We start from the raw sequence: 13,574 nt of genomic DNA on the forward strand, positions 1-13,574 counted from the left end.
TGTGATTTTATGCTATTGTTTCAGAAAAAGAGGGAAGGTTTGGATCCATTAAAACGTTTAATCCCGCTGCAAATGTTTGCACCTGTCCTAAGTCAGGAATCTGAATTCAGTAGTTGTCGTTTGTTTATGTAATTTATACGAGTTTCTCATTTCTCGTTTTTTTATTTTACATATATTAGACCGTTCAGGTATTTGAATTGTACAAACAATAACAGAAATAGTCAATAATAGTATTATCATAGTTAAATACAATTGAATCAATATAAAGGTAATATGATACATTTACTGATTACCTTGAATTCGCATGCACGCAACTTTACAATTAAAATTTGCCAACATAATTTCAAGCATTTTAGCGTAGTAACACAATTTGACTACCTACAATCAAATATGAAGTTGGTTATTACATTTATTTCTATAATATTTGGACTGCCTGAAGTCAATTCAATACATGTCAAAGGTAAATGTTCGAACATTAGAACTATGAAAATGCTTCAAAATAAAATACTTATTCCTTCTCATTTTGGTAACATTGGTGTTCAAAAGAATGAAATAGTGCTCACAGGACAACACAATCAGAATGCCAATATTTAAAAGTGACTGTCTAAAGCTAAAAATGTAAATAAAATTCGAAAAATCATATTCAGAAATAAGCAATAAATTTGGTACATGAATGGAATTTGTAAATATCGAGTTTTAGTATCTCTTGTGAAGAGTAATCTCATTAGTCATTTTTTTTTTATATTTTGAAACGATTTCATTATTAACATAGGCAATGTTGGGTATTTGGCTACAGAGGTTGCAGCTTTTGTCATCGTCGGCGTTACGCAATGTTATTTTTATACTGGTGTAATGTTGTAGCAATTAATACATTTTAAGTAAACAAGAGAATGTAAATGTAACATTTCATCAACGTTAAGATAGTGTGTCTTTGGTTATTCCGTCAAACTTATTTCAGGTTCTTTGCGATTCAATTCTTTAGCATTCGGATATCATATACTTTGGTCAATGCAACATAGAAGAGAGGTTGATATTCACTTTTCCTATATTTTGTTATCAATTAGAAAATGTTTTGAATACTTTCTTCCAATATTTCTAACAGGAGGTCCTTCATATCGTGGTATATGTCAAGATATTGACACAGATGAATGTATTATAACGTGACGATTTGTCATCTACTTATTCCTCACCTGTAGTATATATTTCGTCCAATCGTTTGACATTTTCATGTTTCATTAAGTATGCTACGTGCATTGATGTCCACCTATCTGAGCTTCAAAATGCTATATATTGTCCCGGTGGTAGATAGTCTAGATTCCAGAATAGTCGTCTGATGTAATCACTTTTCAATTGTGTCGTATTTCCTATTGTATCAGTTTGACCTAGTCCGGATTCACAAGATGGTAATCACAGGCGTATTGGTTACATTTTACAAATTCAAACGTGACGTCATTTTGAGCCTTACACTGGGTTTTAGCCAACACGGCTGTGTACATTGATTTTTGTAATGTGTCCGTTTTTATTCTATAGCTAGTCACTCCTTCAGTTTAATCACGTAGATCTATTATATAGCCACTTTTTAAAATTTACTGTTCACAAAAGTATGAATTATTCTAAATTCTAAATAATAATGATGTTCTTGTCCTAGGCGTATTGGTTACATTTTGTTTTGGGACTTTTGGTCCTCAATGCTTTTCAACTTTGCACTTCACTGGTTAGTCTTATGTGGCGCACGTCTGGCGTATTAATCTTTTTTAAAACTGGTACATTTATTGGCTATTATTCATTTGGTTCTCTGTCCTATATTTTGTCTCATTTATTTGCATTGTAGTCCTTTCATGTACTATTGTCATTTTAATATTATAATTATCATTGACATTAAGTGAGAGGTTTGCCATGCCACAAAACCAGGTTCAACCCACCATTTTTATTTCAAAATGCCCTGTACCAAGTAAGGGAAAGGCAATTGTTATATTATAGTTTGTTTCTGTGTATGTTATATTCTAATGTTGTGTCGTAGTTGTCTTATATTTGATGCGTTTTCCTCAGTTTTGGTTTGTAACCCGGATCTGTTTTTTCTCTATCGATTTATGAATTTCGAACAGCGGTATACTACTGTTGCCTTTATTTATGCATGATGCATAGTAAAGAACCACACTCACGCTTATCCTGTCGTCGCACTTAATCTAACTCCATTTTGAGTTCATTCATTTCCGTCAGATTTTGTTTTATCTGCATTTTTTCCCAGACGGATTTACGATATTTCAACATTGGTAAACTACTGTTGCTTTATGTATTCTTCTGCTGAGGTTCAATTGTTAACAATTAGGAATTTTTATTACATCTTAATGGAAATTAAATCCTTAACCTACAAACTATGTTCTACTCATGAAATTAAAAATTCAATTTCCTTTCTTTTGTAGATGATTACATCAAAAGGGAACTCCAAGAATATCCTGCGCAAATACATAATATCTTGCATTATATACAAGGTAAAACAGTTAATCTTTGCTTGTATCCCCGATGGTATCATCAGCTCAGTAGTCAGTCCTTTGGCACTGACATGATTCATAACAAACCTTTCTAAAATTGTCCGTTTATACATTTTGAAATTACAAAGACAAAGTTGACCTCAGATGAATTTGGCTATTTGTTTTAGGTATTTCTGACATATATCTCCTCAGCGGTTTCGGTACTTATACATCCCTCATTTTAAATGTTTGGCTTTGAGCGTTCCTGAAGAAGCTAAATCCAGAAAAGCGTTTTGGACACATGAAATTATAAAACGTGATGTTTTTAATGTTTTAATCCTCTTCATTTTTCGTTCAGAAAGAATAATGATAACTTATTGAAAATAGCATGCTTATAATGTACCTCAGACATCAAAATCAAGTATGAATTTAAAGAACATTCAAGTTTAATGTAGTTGATGTGAATAAAGATATACCATCTTGAATCTTGAATTGAAAAAAATAAAAACTACTATGTACATTCAGTTGTTATAATCTGTATTTATAGAAAACAAAATAGATTGACACGTAAAATCTGTTTTGTAGTATATATTGTTTTATGTTTGAATAAAAATATCCGATTTTATTTTCAGGAAAATGTCATCGAACACCTAAAGAAACAGTTCAAGAAATGAAACGCAAAAGGAAATTAATTTCTGAAAAGTAAGTTAAGCTTGATGACATATTTCTATTTATGTTAGAGTATATTGCAAATGTATATAGCTATAAATTGAACCAAAGACGTATGACAAAAATTGGAGTTTAAGATTTAGAAAAGAGGTCATTACCAATCCGCTTTTGTGTCATGCACTTTAACCTGATATATTTATTAAAATAATTTATAGGAAGAAAATGACGATTGGCACATGTGTAGTAGGTTTTACCAACCCTTACGGTACACGTGAGATCATCCTGGGTTTGTGGCGGATTAGTGTTCCCCAGCATTTAAAGGGGCACTAGCTGACAAATTCATGGTCACAGATTGGACTCAAATTCTCATATTTGATTTATAACAATGTAAAACATGTATCCATATAAGCGATGTAAACATAAATAAAGATATGAATAGATTAAACCAACACGTGCAATTGGATTTTTATAGGTCTGTTTGATTTAATTTAATAGATAAAAATAGATGTTTCTCGTTGTGTTTAACCGTATAAGAATGATTTTATGTGCATTGAATTAGTAATCAAATGCTTTACCGTAGTTTCACTTTCATTGTTGACATTCTTTTTCTTTAAATAACCAGTACACGTACAATGCATGCGTTGTCAATCTCTAGCTAGGGGTTAAATTGAAGTTCACATGAATACGGATTTAAAGAGGTCGACTCATTCACATGCAAGTGAATTACTAATTATCAATGTTTCTTAGAGTAATTTGACAAAATTGAACATTTGTGGCTGCAAAAAGCGAATTGTTATTTCACTATTTCACTTTCATTATTGATTGAACAGAAAAAAATCAAACTTTAGATTTTTTATATATCTCGTAGCTAGTGCCCCTTTAATGTTGATCTTAATTCAAATTTAAATATTCATTGTCATATAAACTCTGAACAATAAGTTTTTGACCAATAATGTAAGCATACACAAAATACATCTAACAAACAAAACCATAAAAAAAAAAAAAAAAAAAAAAAAAAAAAAAAATGCAAAACAATCTATCTATATGAGATATAAATATATTTTATAAATAAATTATGTAATTGTTGTTTGTCTTTATGTAGTTTTTTTTAAATAGTTGAAAAGAATGGACATAAACTCTTTCGTAATCTTAAAACATCTCATTCCAAACTTTATGATTATGTTGTTTACATAGCAAAATCAATCAAAAGATACAATACGTTTGCTTCATATCTCGAGTCATCTATGGGTAACGATTGAGACCGAGTATAGGTTAAGAAGTTCAATCGGAAAAAACAAAAGAGATCATGTTTCAATTGTTATCAATGTGAATATTTGCTGTTTATAAAACTTTTTTAGCAGATCCTGCGTATGGAACATATACTAAGTATTCCCTAGTTAATATGCTAGCTAAAGACTAGCGTTTTATTTTCCATGATGTATATATTCTTCTAGCAAATACTCAATCTAGAAGTCTAGATAGTTAACATGACGTAACCTCTTTAAAATTGGTTGCCTTTTTATAATGCATGTGACAGTGATGACAACAATCGTAGCCATCACAATGGTGTATTCTGTAATGGAACAAAACCGTTAACCCTTTAAAAGTACCTGTATTTTACTGTACTTTTTGTTTTCATTGTTGTACTTTTAAATTAATTAATATTTTCCATATTGTTTGTGTTGTTTCTAACAAAACCGTCTCACTTTTCACCTGTCCAGAAATAGAAATGTTTACTTTTACATTTCGTTCTACACTAGAGGTCTAAAATCTAGACATTCCTACAGTTTATAAATTCGTTATCTCGAATGGTAAGACCATAAACTCATCATATATACAAGGATAGAAATTGTGTATTTGCGCCTGACGCGCGTATCGTCTACACAAAATTCATGAGTGACGCATGAATCAAAGCAATTGTCAAAGGCCAAATAAAGTGCGAAGAATTTTGAGGACGAAAAAGTCCTAAAAATTTTGCCAAATATAGCTGAGGTTAAATTATCCTGAGGTAAAGAAGACACTAACTAATACTCAGAACTAACGTGAATTCCACAAATCGATGTTAATCACACATATACTATCACAAGAACATACTGGACATAAACTTCAAAGAATGTTGCATTTTTAATAATGGATGTTACTGAATAAATACAAATAAGTACGATCAATATGAAAAATAAATTATTTTACCAAATTGCAATTATCTTTATTTAGACATAATGTGTTACCATGCATGTATTATCAAGAATTGTTTAATTTCAGAACTTGAAACCTACAAAGAAGTGATCAAATTAAACAAACACATTGAGAAGGAATTTAAGTGGATTATAGAAGGTTAGTTGTTTTTCTTTAATGACATATATTGATAATTGAATTGAACTCTTTTTATCAGCTGAATATTAACTCTGCAGTAAAAACCCTGATATCATCATTTATTTATGATGTTTTTACTTTTTCTTTGATTGTCAGCATTGTTTATGGAATATTAAAGACAATTTTATGTTGATATTAAATAAAGGTATGTTTCTCAGTTGTACCTTAAGACACTCACACGGTGGGTATGGTTGTCCTGCGATAGAACGTTCTGTGCTGGTGATTTGGTCCTGTCAGGTGCTGGTGGGTCCTGATTCTGTGCTGGTGGGTTTGTTTACATTGTATCAGAACGGCAATAAAATAGTGCGGTGACAGAAGTGTAAAAAGTCGTCTAGATCGCGAGTTTAATCTCCCCAAATAACACACGGCTAAAAATGGTCTTAACTTAAAGACAAATATGTCTTCTTTAGTTTTTGCCCTGTCGTCAGAATTTCGTACGGTCACTTTTTTCTAAAAAGTCGTTTTAATGACTGGTAGTATATTGGAGAGTTTCAACCCCCCTTTTTCAAAATGAAAAAATGTGTATGTTTGCTTACATTTAATTGAAATAGTTTTTCCTGAAGCTATTTTTATATGTCAAAATATTCCATTCAGTATTTTATTTTCTTCTAATCTATAAATTTTGCGAAGTTTAGACTATTGGAAATTAGGTAATTATAATTGCCAATTCAGACTCAAACTTTAGTTTCCTCTTCATAGTAGTAATAAAAATTATCCCATAATATTTTAAGCATACAATATTTAATAAAACTAATAAGTGATAAAAATTTCGGAACCAAAATAAGAAAAAAACCTTAAGAAATCAATGGAAAAAGAATGGAGTAAAATATCTTCAATTTCAACACGGAACTCAATCACTTGCCTTCCGTCACATTTTGTGTATTAGTCAATAATTTGCTCTCAAATGATAATGAAATTACTACCTTTTTCGCTATTATATACACATATTTTCAATTACAGTGCACTGATATATGCCACATACTTTGTTTGTATATTTTTATATTCTATGTTTTTTCGTTATAAAACATCAAATATACTTTGTCAGAAAAGTCTTATTGTAAAATCAAAATAATTGACGGATAGTTTCAGTAAATACTCCGTGATATGTCAAGTCCTTTGCAACTTGCTCCATTAAGTTCAAAGAAAAGACAAAAGTCGTTGCATTTTATGCAGTGCATAATATGCCAAATAAAAAAACCTCGATTGAAATTTTGAGTCAATTTACCAGTTTAGGGAAGTCGATTTTTGTATCTGCATTGCATAAAAGATTGGATGAGGTGAACATCAAGCTGTTTCATGCAATAGCTGTTAATTTGAAAAACTCCGTGCAGGCAGTTATTCATCGTTCATGCTACAAAACTTACACAAGTAAACATATGTGTTCCCCGTTTTAGAGCGAGGAAGCTTCTTGTCTAATATTTAATGACGACATACAATTATCTGACTGTTGTCCCTCAGATTCGGGTATTTGTACACGTTCAAGAATGCAGTCGTTAAACTGGAGCGCTTGTATATTTTGTTGCAACAAAACATTTTAGAAAGTAGAAAATTACTCAAGTTTGAATCAGATGAGCGTATTAAAAATGTTTTATCCGTGTCAGATAAAGTTAAAGTTGAAATAGTTTCCCGTCCATCTTTTAAACTTCAACCACCCTGTCATTTTGGTTGCATTACAAATTATTTGCTTAAAACGTAAAAAAAAAATCCAAACCCGTGGAAGCAGATATCTCAAAACACGATACTGCTTTTAGTAATTTTATTTTGGCTATTGACAACGATTCCTCATTGGTCATTCCTCATGACACCGTTACTCGATAAATATAGATCATTTCTTCCGGCTGATTCTAATTTAAAATATTCTACATGTAAAATGCAGTCTAAACTAATTTATTTTTATAGAAATTCAGTTGTTAAACAACTTCAACAAGTTCAAGGCAAATGTAACATAATATTTAATAGCAAAATAACTATTTAAGATGCCATATAAGCTTCTAGTCAATTGAAAACTGACCTTAAAATCTCAATATCAACTGTAATAGACACAAATAACGGACAGATATTTCATTCCGCTGCAAGTTTACATTTTACTTAGAAAAGACATCGAAACTCTAAAGAAGACTACCCAATTTCGGATGAATTGTCTCTTCGTTCTTAATTCAGTCAATGCCTTCGTATTTATTGCAATTCATTCTATGGTTACTCAATGAAAATGCATACAGCCAAGACTATTCTCAGGAAATGGCACCAGAGAAATTGTGGAAATGCTAAGCAATTGTTGAGGCAATCGTTTTTGTTTTACTCCTTTTCATTTAGGATTGGCTTTACAAATGTACCATAAGTTTGGTTCAAAATATCTTGTTGAAACATTGAATGCCAATGGATTTTATGCTTCTTAAAGTAAAGTGCGACGCTATCTAATGTGTTGCCAACCATGAAATTGAGCGAATTCAAGATAGTGCGTACGTCTCGTATAATGTTTCCCCAGCATCTTTGCAGACAAGCATATGGATGTCATCACACCTTTCTAAACCCCCTTTTAGATCTCTTTTAAAATCTTGGATGAATTGATAGGGATGGTTTGAAGCTGGTATTTTTTTAGGAACAAATGTGTTCGGACTTCCTACAATACCTTGTCTGTACTTGTAAAGAAAAACTCAAAATAAAGTGTTTGCTTTGAGCAGAACCTTTCATGTGCAGACCTGTGGCCATGAGTGAAATGTGTAGAAATATTAAAACATGTCTTGTGACGGTTGATGAAAATGAAGATGATGGAGATAAGGGTTGGTTTGGTATAAAGCTTGTTGCACTGGTACACACGGTTCCAGTCCGAGGTTAGGGGAGTGTTGACGTGCCCTTAGAAAGTTAAACCCCGCCAATATCTGTATGTGTCTGTTTCAAGTCACGAGACGGTAATGCAGTGTTTCTATATACTATATTTGTTTCTTTCTTATCTATTTTGTACATTAATCAGGTCGTTAGAGTTTTTGTTTGTTTTACATTATTCATTTTGGGAATTGAAGACTATGCAGTATGAATTTTACTCACTGTTGAAGCCCGTACGGGACCTATAATTGTTTTATGTCTCATTTGGAGAGTTGTCTCATTTGCAATCATATCACATCTTCTTTTTTTTATATGGAATACTTTTGAAGTTTGGGGTAGTTTGCAAGGGATAAAAGGGGGGATATAGTTACAAAACCTATAATGTAATAGATATTAACCAGAGTTAAATACACAACAAAAGATAATACTATGGTAGCAGTAATAATTGTGAAAAAAAACCCAAAAGCAACGAGTAGTCTATAAAAAAAACTGAAGTATCCGCAAATTCAATTTGAGGTCATATTTGACTGTAGTGTTCTATGGCTTTGTTTTGATGACTCACCCACTATGATAGTTTAAAAAATAATTTTAAAGTATTGTCCTGCATGACACTTGATTTTTACCTGAAATTGATATTTTTCATAAGGTTAAGGTGCTTTAAACATTTTATAGGTTGAAAACTTGATTTTTGAAGTTTTGTTTATAAAACGTCATTTTAGGATTTTTTTGATAAAAAAAATCTCAATGATTAAGGTTTATGTATAAAAACAAACATTACTAAAGCCAAAACAGTATCATTTATATATAGGTAGAGTTTAGAAATAGAAAAAAATGTCAAAATTGAAACCCTCCCAAACTTTCACAGATTTTTACATATGACCTTTGACCTCAATTTTAAAAAAATGTGACCACATCAAGTCCTGACGACAGGCATATTATTATAGTACACGATTTCCTCTTTCCAATGATATATTATGTAGGTGTGTGTTCGGTGGGGAGATTAAATTCCAAAAAATCTGCCTTCAGTCACCGCACTAAAACGGCTGTTTTGTTGCTTAATTTTTCTCTGATGCGTCATAAGTACCATGCAAAGTATATTAAAACAATATTATATTGCAAAAGTCGTGCAAGTTCGTTAAACGGAATTGTCCTGACGCTGTGCTGGTGATAAGAAAAACTGTCCTGGTTCTGTGCTCCTATGTCCTGGTTCTGTGCCTTTATATTTTAGTTAAAAGTGGCATATATTCAAGATCATTGATGCTGTACTGTTATTGACTAATTAACTGTTGTCTGCTTTCTTGAAATTGACATCTGTTTACTGTTATTATGAGAGAAAAAATACCCCTATTTTTTTATTTTTTTTTTAAATTAACTGTAATCTTATTTATTGGCCTGTTAATGGAACCCTTCTTGCCCCCTTTTAAGATAAGAAAATATGTTTACGATTTTCGGGATTACGATCATTTTGCAAGGTCACCAAAATACGTTGTAATTTATACAATACTTATATAAAGTAGATGATGTGGTATGTTTGTTGTCAATGGACAAATTTCCATAAGAAACCAAAGGAAGTATGTGTTAACAACCAAACGTCATCGTACGACCTTCAACAATAACCCATAAAATAAAAATGTAAAAGGTTTTGCATTAAAATGGAGAGCAAAAATATAGAACAAAGGACTTTCTGAGCGTTTGAATCATATGTCTTTAGCAGCTATAACACATTTGTTTGTGAACAATTTAGTGCTGACTATAAGAATGACAATAGTATTGCGGGTTTGTTTGTTTTGGGTTTTTTTTTGGGGGGGGGGGGGGATAAGTTAGAGCGAGGTTACAGTGAAAGTTTTAAGCTTGGAATAGTTTCTCTTAAGATTTAAAAGTTGTATTTTGAAAGAAAAGTGTATCTTATAGCTATTAAGAATCACTTGCTGTATCTGTTAGATTTTTTCAACATAATTTTTTTGTCTGAACGATTATCAGGTATTTTTTTCGAAAGTTCGATAGAACACTAAAAACAATTTCACTATTTTATGAAAGGGCAGACTAGAATATGTCAGAGAATGAAGACGAGATAACCTTTGTACAGAGATTTTTGTTATGTTTAGCATGGGATCAACACAAGGGTATACATTATCCTTAAAGATTTATTTAAAAGTATTTGAAACTACCGTTTCCTTTGTTAATTCTGAATTCAATTTCAAAAATTAAAATATCTCGTAGCTTCATACCACCAATTGAGTATAAAACAAGTATATAAGTTTAAAAAAGAAATTCTTAGATTAAACACCTACATTTAACTTCAAAAGGTCATAACAGTTTAAAACAATACAAATCTACACACACAAAAAACTGGCTTAATTTCAACTGGTTATCAACCCGAATCGTTATAAGATCATATATAAGCTCACCTGTGTCGAGGGGTCATGTGAGGTTCATGTTTTGTCTTGGCGTCCGCAATTACAAAAAGATCTTTTCTGAAATTACTTGACCAAATGTTACCAAATAATTTTTCAAGAGTGAATCTAGGAAAAACAATATTCATCAACAAACATGACCACTGTCTGTTAAAATATATTCGAGTTTTAAGTTACAGCCGATTCTATTGAGTATGTAGGCAAAGGTAATATATTTGGTTAGCTTGCTTGTTAGCTAAACCGTGAAGTTATTATACTACCCTCCTTTCGAAGTAGCCTGGTCCTACAGACAGAAAGATGTGTCATTTCTCGGACTAGTCTACTCTTAAAGTAGGGTAGTTTACATAACCCAACAATGACTTTTCTGTTCAGCAAGCAAGATAACCAAAGATATTCCCTTTCTCTACACACTCATTGAAATCAGCTTTAATATTGCAAAAGTTCAAGCAATTAGGGAAAAAAACTTACCGAGTAAAAAAGATCAAAAGGCCAATGTCTATCTACCTTGCACATTTCAGAAAATTCAGATCAGATAACGAAACTGGGTCCAGCAATATTTATAAGCAATTTAAGATTTTGACCCTCAGAGTTTCCATTCACCACAAATATCCTCGTTACAACGAATCATTTTAAATACAAAAATACCAGTTGCAGCCTTTTGTTTATCTATTAATATATGTATACGGATAAAGTTATGAAAGGCAGCAGGGTCACCGGGGTGAGGAGTCCATGTCATCTGAAATAAATGCTAAGCATAGATCTAGAAAGCGACAGATAATCATGACATCAAAAAAACTCTCTTCTTTTCGACTTTTTTCGAACAAATTGACACATAAAATGAATTATACAGTATTGTGGAATTTTTTAACTTGTGTTCAATTCATTGGTTACACCTTTTACTAGGATAACAATCCTGTCAAGTATGAGCTGGGGAAAATATTTCAGAAAAGAAGATGGAAATGTGAAAGTTTCCGTGCGTCAGGTGCAACAGCATACGAACAGCCAACATGCCTCGTCAGGATGGAAGCTAAAAAGTCCACGAAAATTTGATTTGAAACCTTTATTCGTTCCAACAAAGTTATTGAGATTTTGTTGAGGATTTAACCATGTACGACAACAAGATTTTTTTTTTAGAATTTACAGCTCTTCTATAAATATATGCCAAGCAAACCATTGATCAAATTGCTTGCTATGATTGTTTGGATGCTTGTAAACGACAGGTAAGAAGTCTGTTTACTATATATTAGAATTTGTTTGGACAATAAACATTAACTTCAATTCCTGTCAGTTTGTATTTGTCCAATCAAATCCCAGTATGTATTGAAACTCCGCCTACCTATTGTTTAAAAATATCCAAGCAAACATAGCAAGCAAGTCAATCAAAGTTTTTTTTTGCATGCTTTTATAGAAGAACTGTACTATATAATGCAAAGAAGCGTTTAAGTCTTTCGCCAAAAAATACTATCAATTTCTTTTTGTCCTATGTAAACTTCCGTACTATTTCCTTCCATGTATGATCATTAAATTGAACTGTAAAATATTTCTTGGTACCTTCTCAGGTGCAACAGCATACGAACAGCTAACATGCCTCGTCAGGGTGGAAGCTAAAAAGTCCACGAAAATTTGATTTGAAACCTTTATTCGTTCCAATAAAGTTATTGAGATTTTGTTGAGGATTTAACCATCTACGACAACAAGAATTTTTTTTTTAGAATTTACAGCTCTTCTATAAATATATGCAAAGCAAACCATTGATCAAATTGCTTGCTATGATTGTTTGGATGCTTGTAAACGACAGGTAGGAAGTCTGTTTACTATATACTAGAATTTGTTTGGACAATAAACATTAACTTTAGTTCCTGTCAGTTTGTATTTGTCCAATCAAATCCCAGTATGTTTGAAACTCCGCCTACCTATTGTTTGAAAATATCCAAACAAACATAGCAAGCAAGTCAATCAAAGTGTTTTTGCATGCTTTTATAGAAGAACTGTACTATATAATGCAAAGAAGCGTTTAAGTCTTTCGCCAAAAAATACTATCAATTTCTTTTTGTCCTATGTAAACTTCCGTACCATTTCCTTCCATTTATGATCATTAAATTGAACTGTAAAATATTTCTTGGTTCCTTCTTAATTCCTTTATAAGTCTTATGTAAACATAATTATAACAATAACTGATGTGAGCACAAGATTCACTGCACACTTTTAAAGTTCTGCTTCATCAAACATTAAAATGTGAACTTAAGTTTTGAGACTTTTTTAATCGACACGATTGGAATTTTTGTATATGAGAACATGGTTTATCTATTAGTTGAAAATGCGGCTTTGAACTAGCGTTCAGTACCTCTGAGCATTCGTTGTTCAATAATGTGTGTCTTTGTGTTATTATTTTATGTGATAAATTGTTGTGTTGGGACACCACTGTAACAATGAAGGAGGAAATGAGGAGGGTTGGTTGGGTGGAAGGTGGGAGGGGTATGCGGAGCGCTAACAAACATGTCTATGCGGCATGGGCTTTGATCATTGTTGAAGCATCAATGTAAGGGGCATTTAATATCTTAATAAAACTATTCTTATTTTAGATACTATATATTGTTATCTGATATTGAACGAAAGATGTTGCCCTTTTATGTAATTATGTAATTCATGTTACGATCATTTGAAAACACATATTAAACAGCCAAATTGATGCACAAGAGCTAAAATAGGAGTCATAGATCCTATTGACAACAATTATCTGCCCAATTTTATTGATTTTGTAACATTTGTTTCAAATATGACTAACTTCTTATCCAAAATCACCAGCACCGTATCAGGACCCACC

Source organism: Mytilus edulis, chromosome 2 (genome assembly GCF_963676685.1).
Source record: "Mytilus edulis chromosome 2, xbMytEdul2.2, whole genome shotgun sequence".
NCBI classification, from domain to species: Eukaryota; Metazoa; Mollusca; class Bivalvia; order Mytilida; family Mytilidae; genus Mytilus; species Mytilus edulis.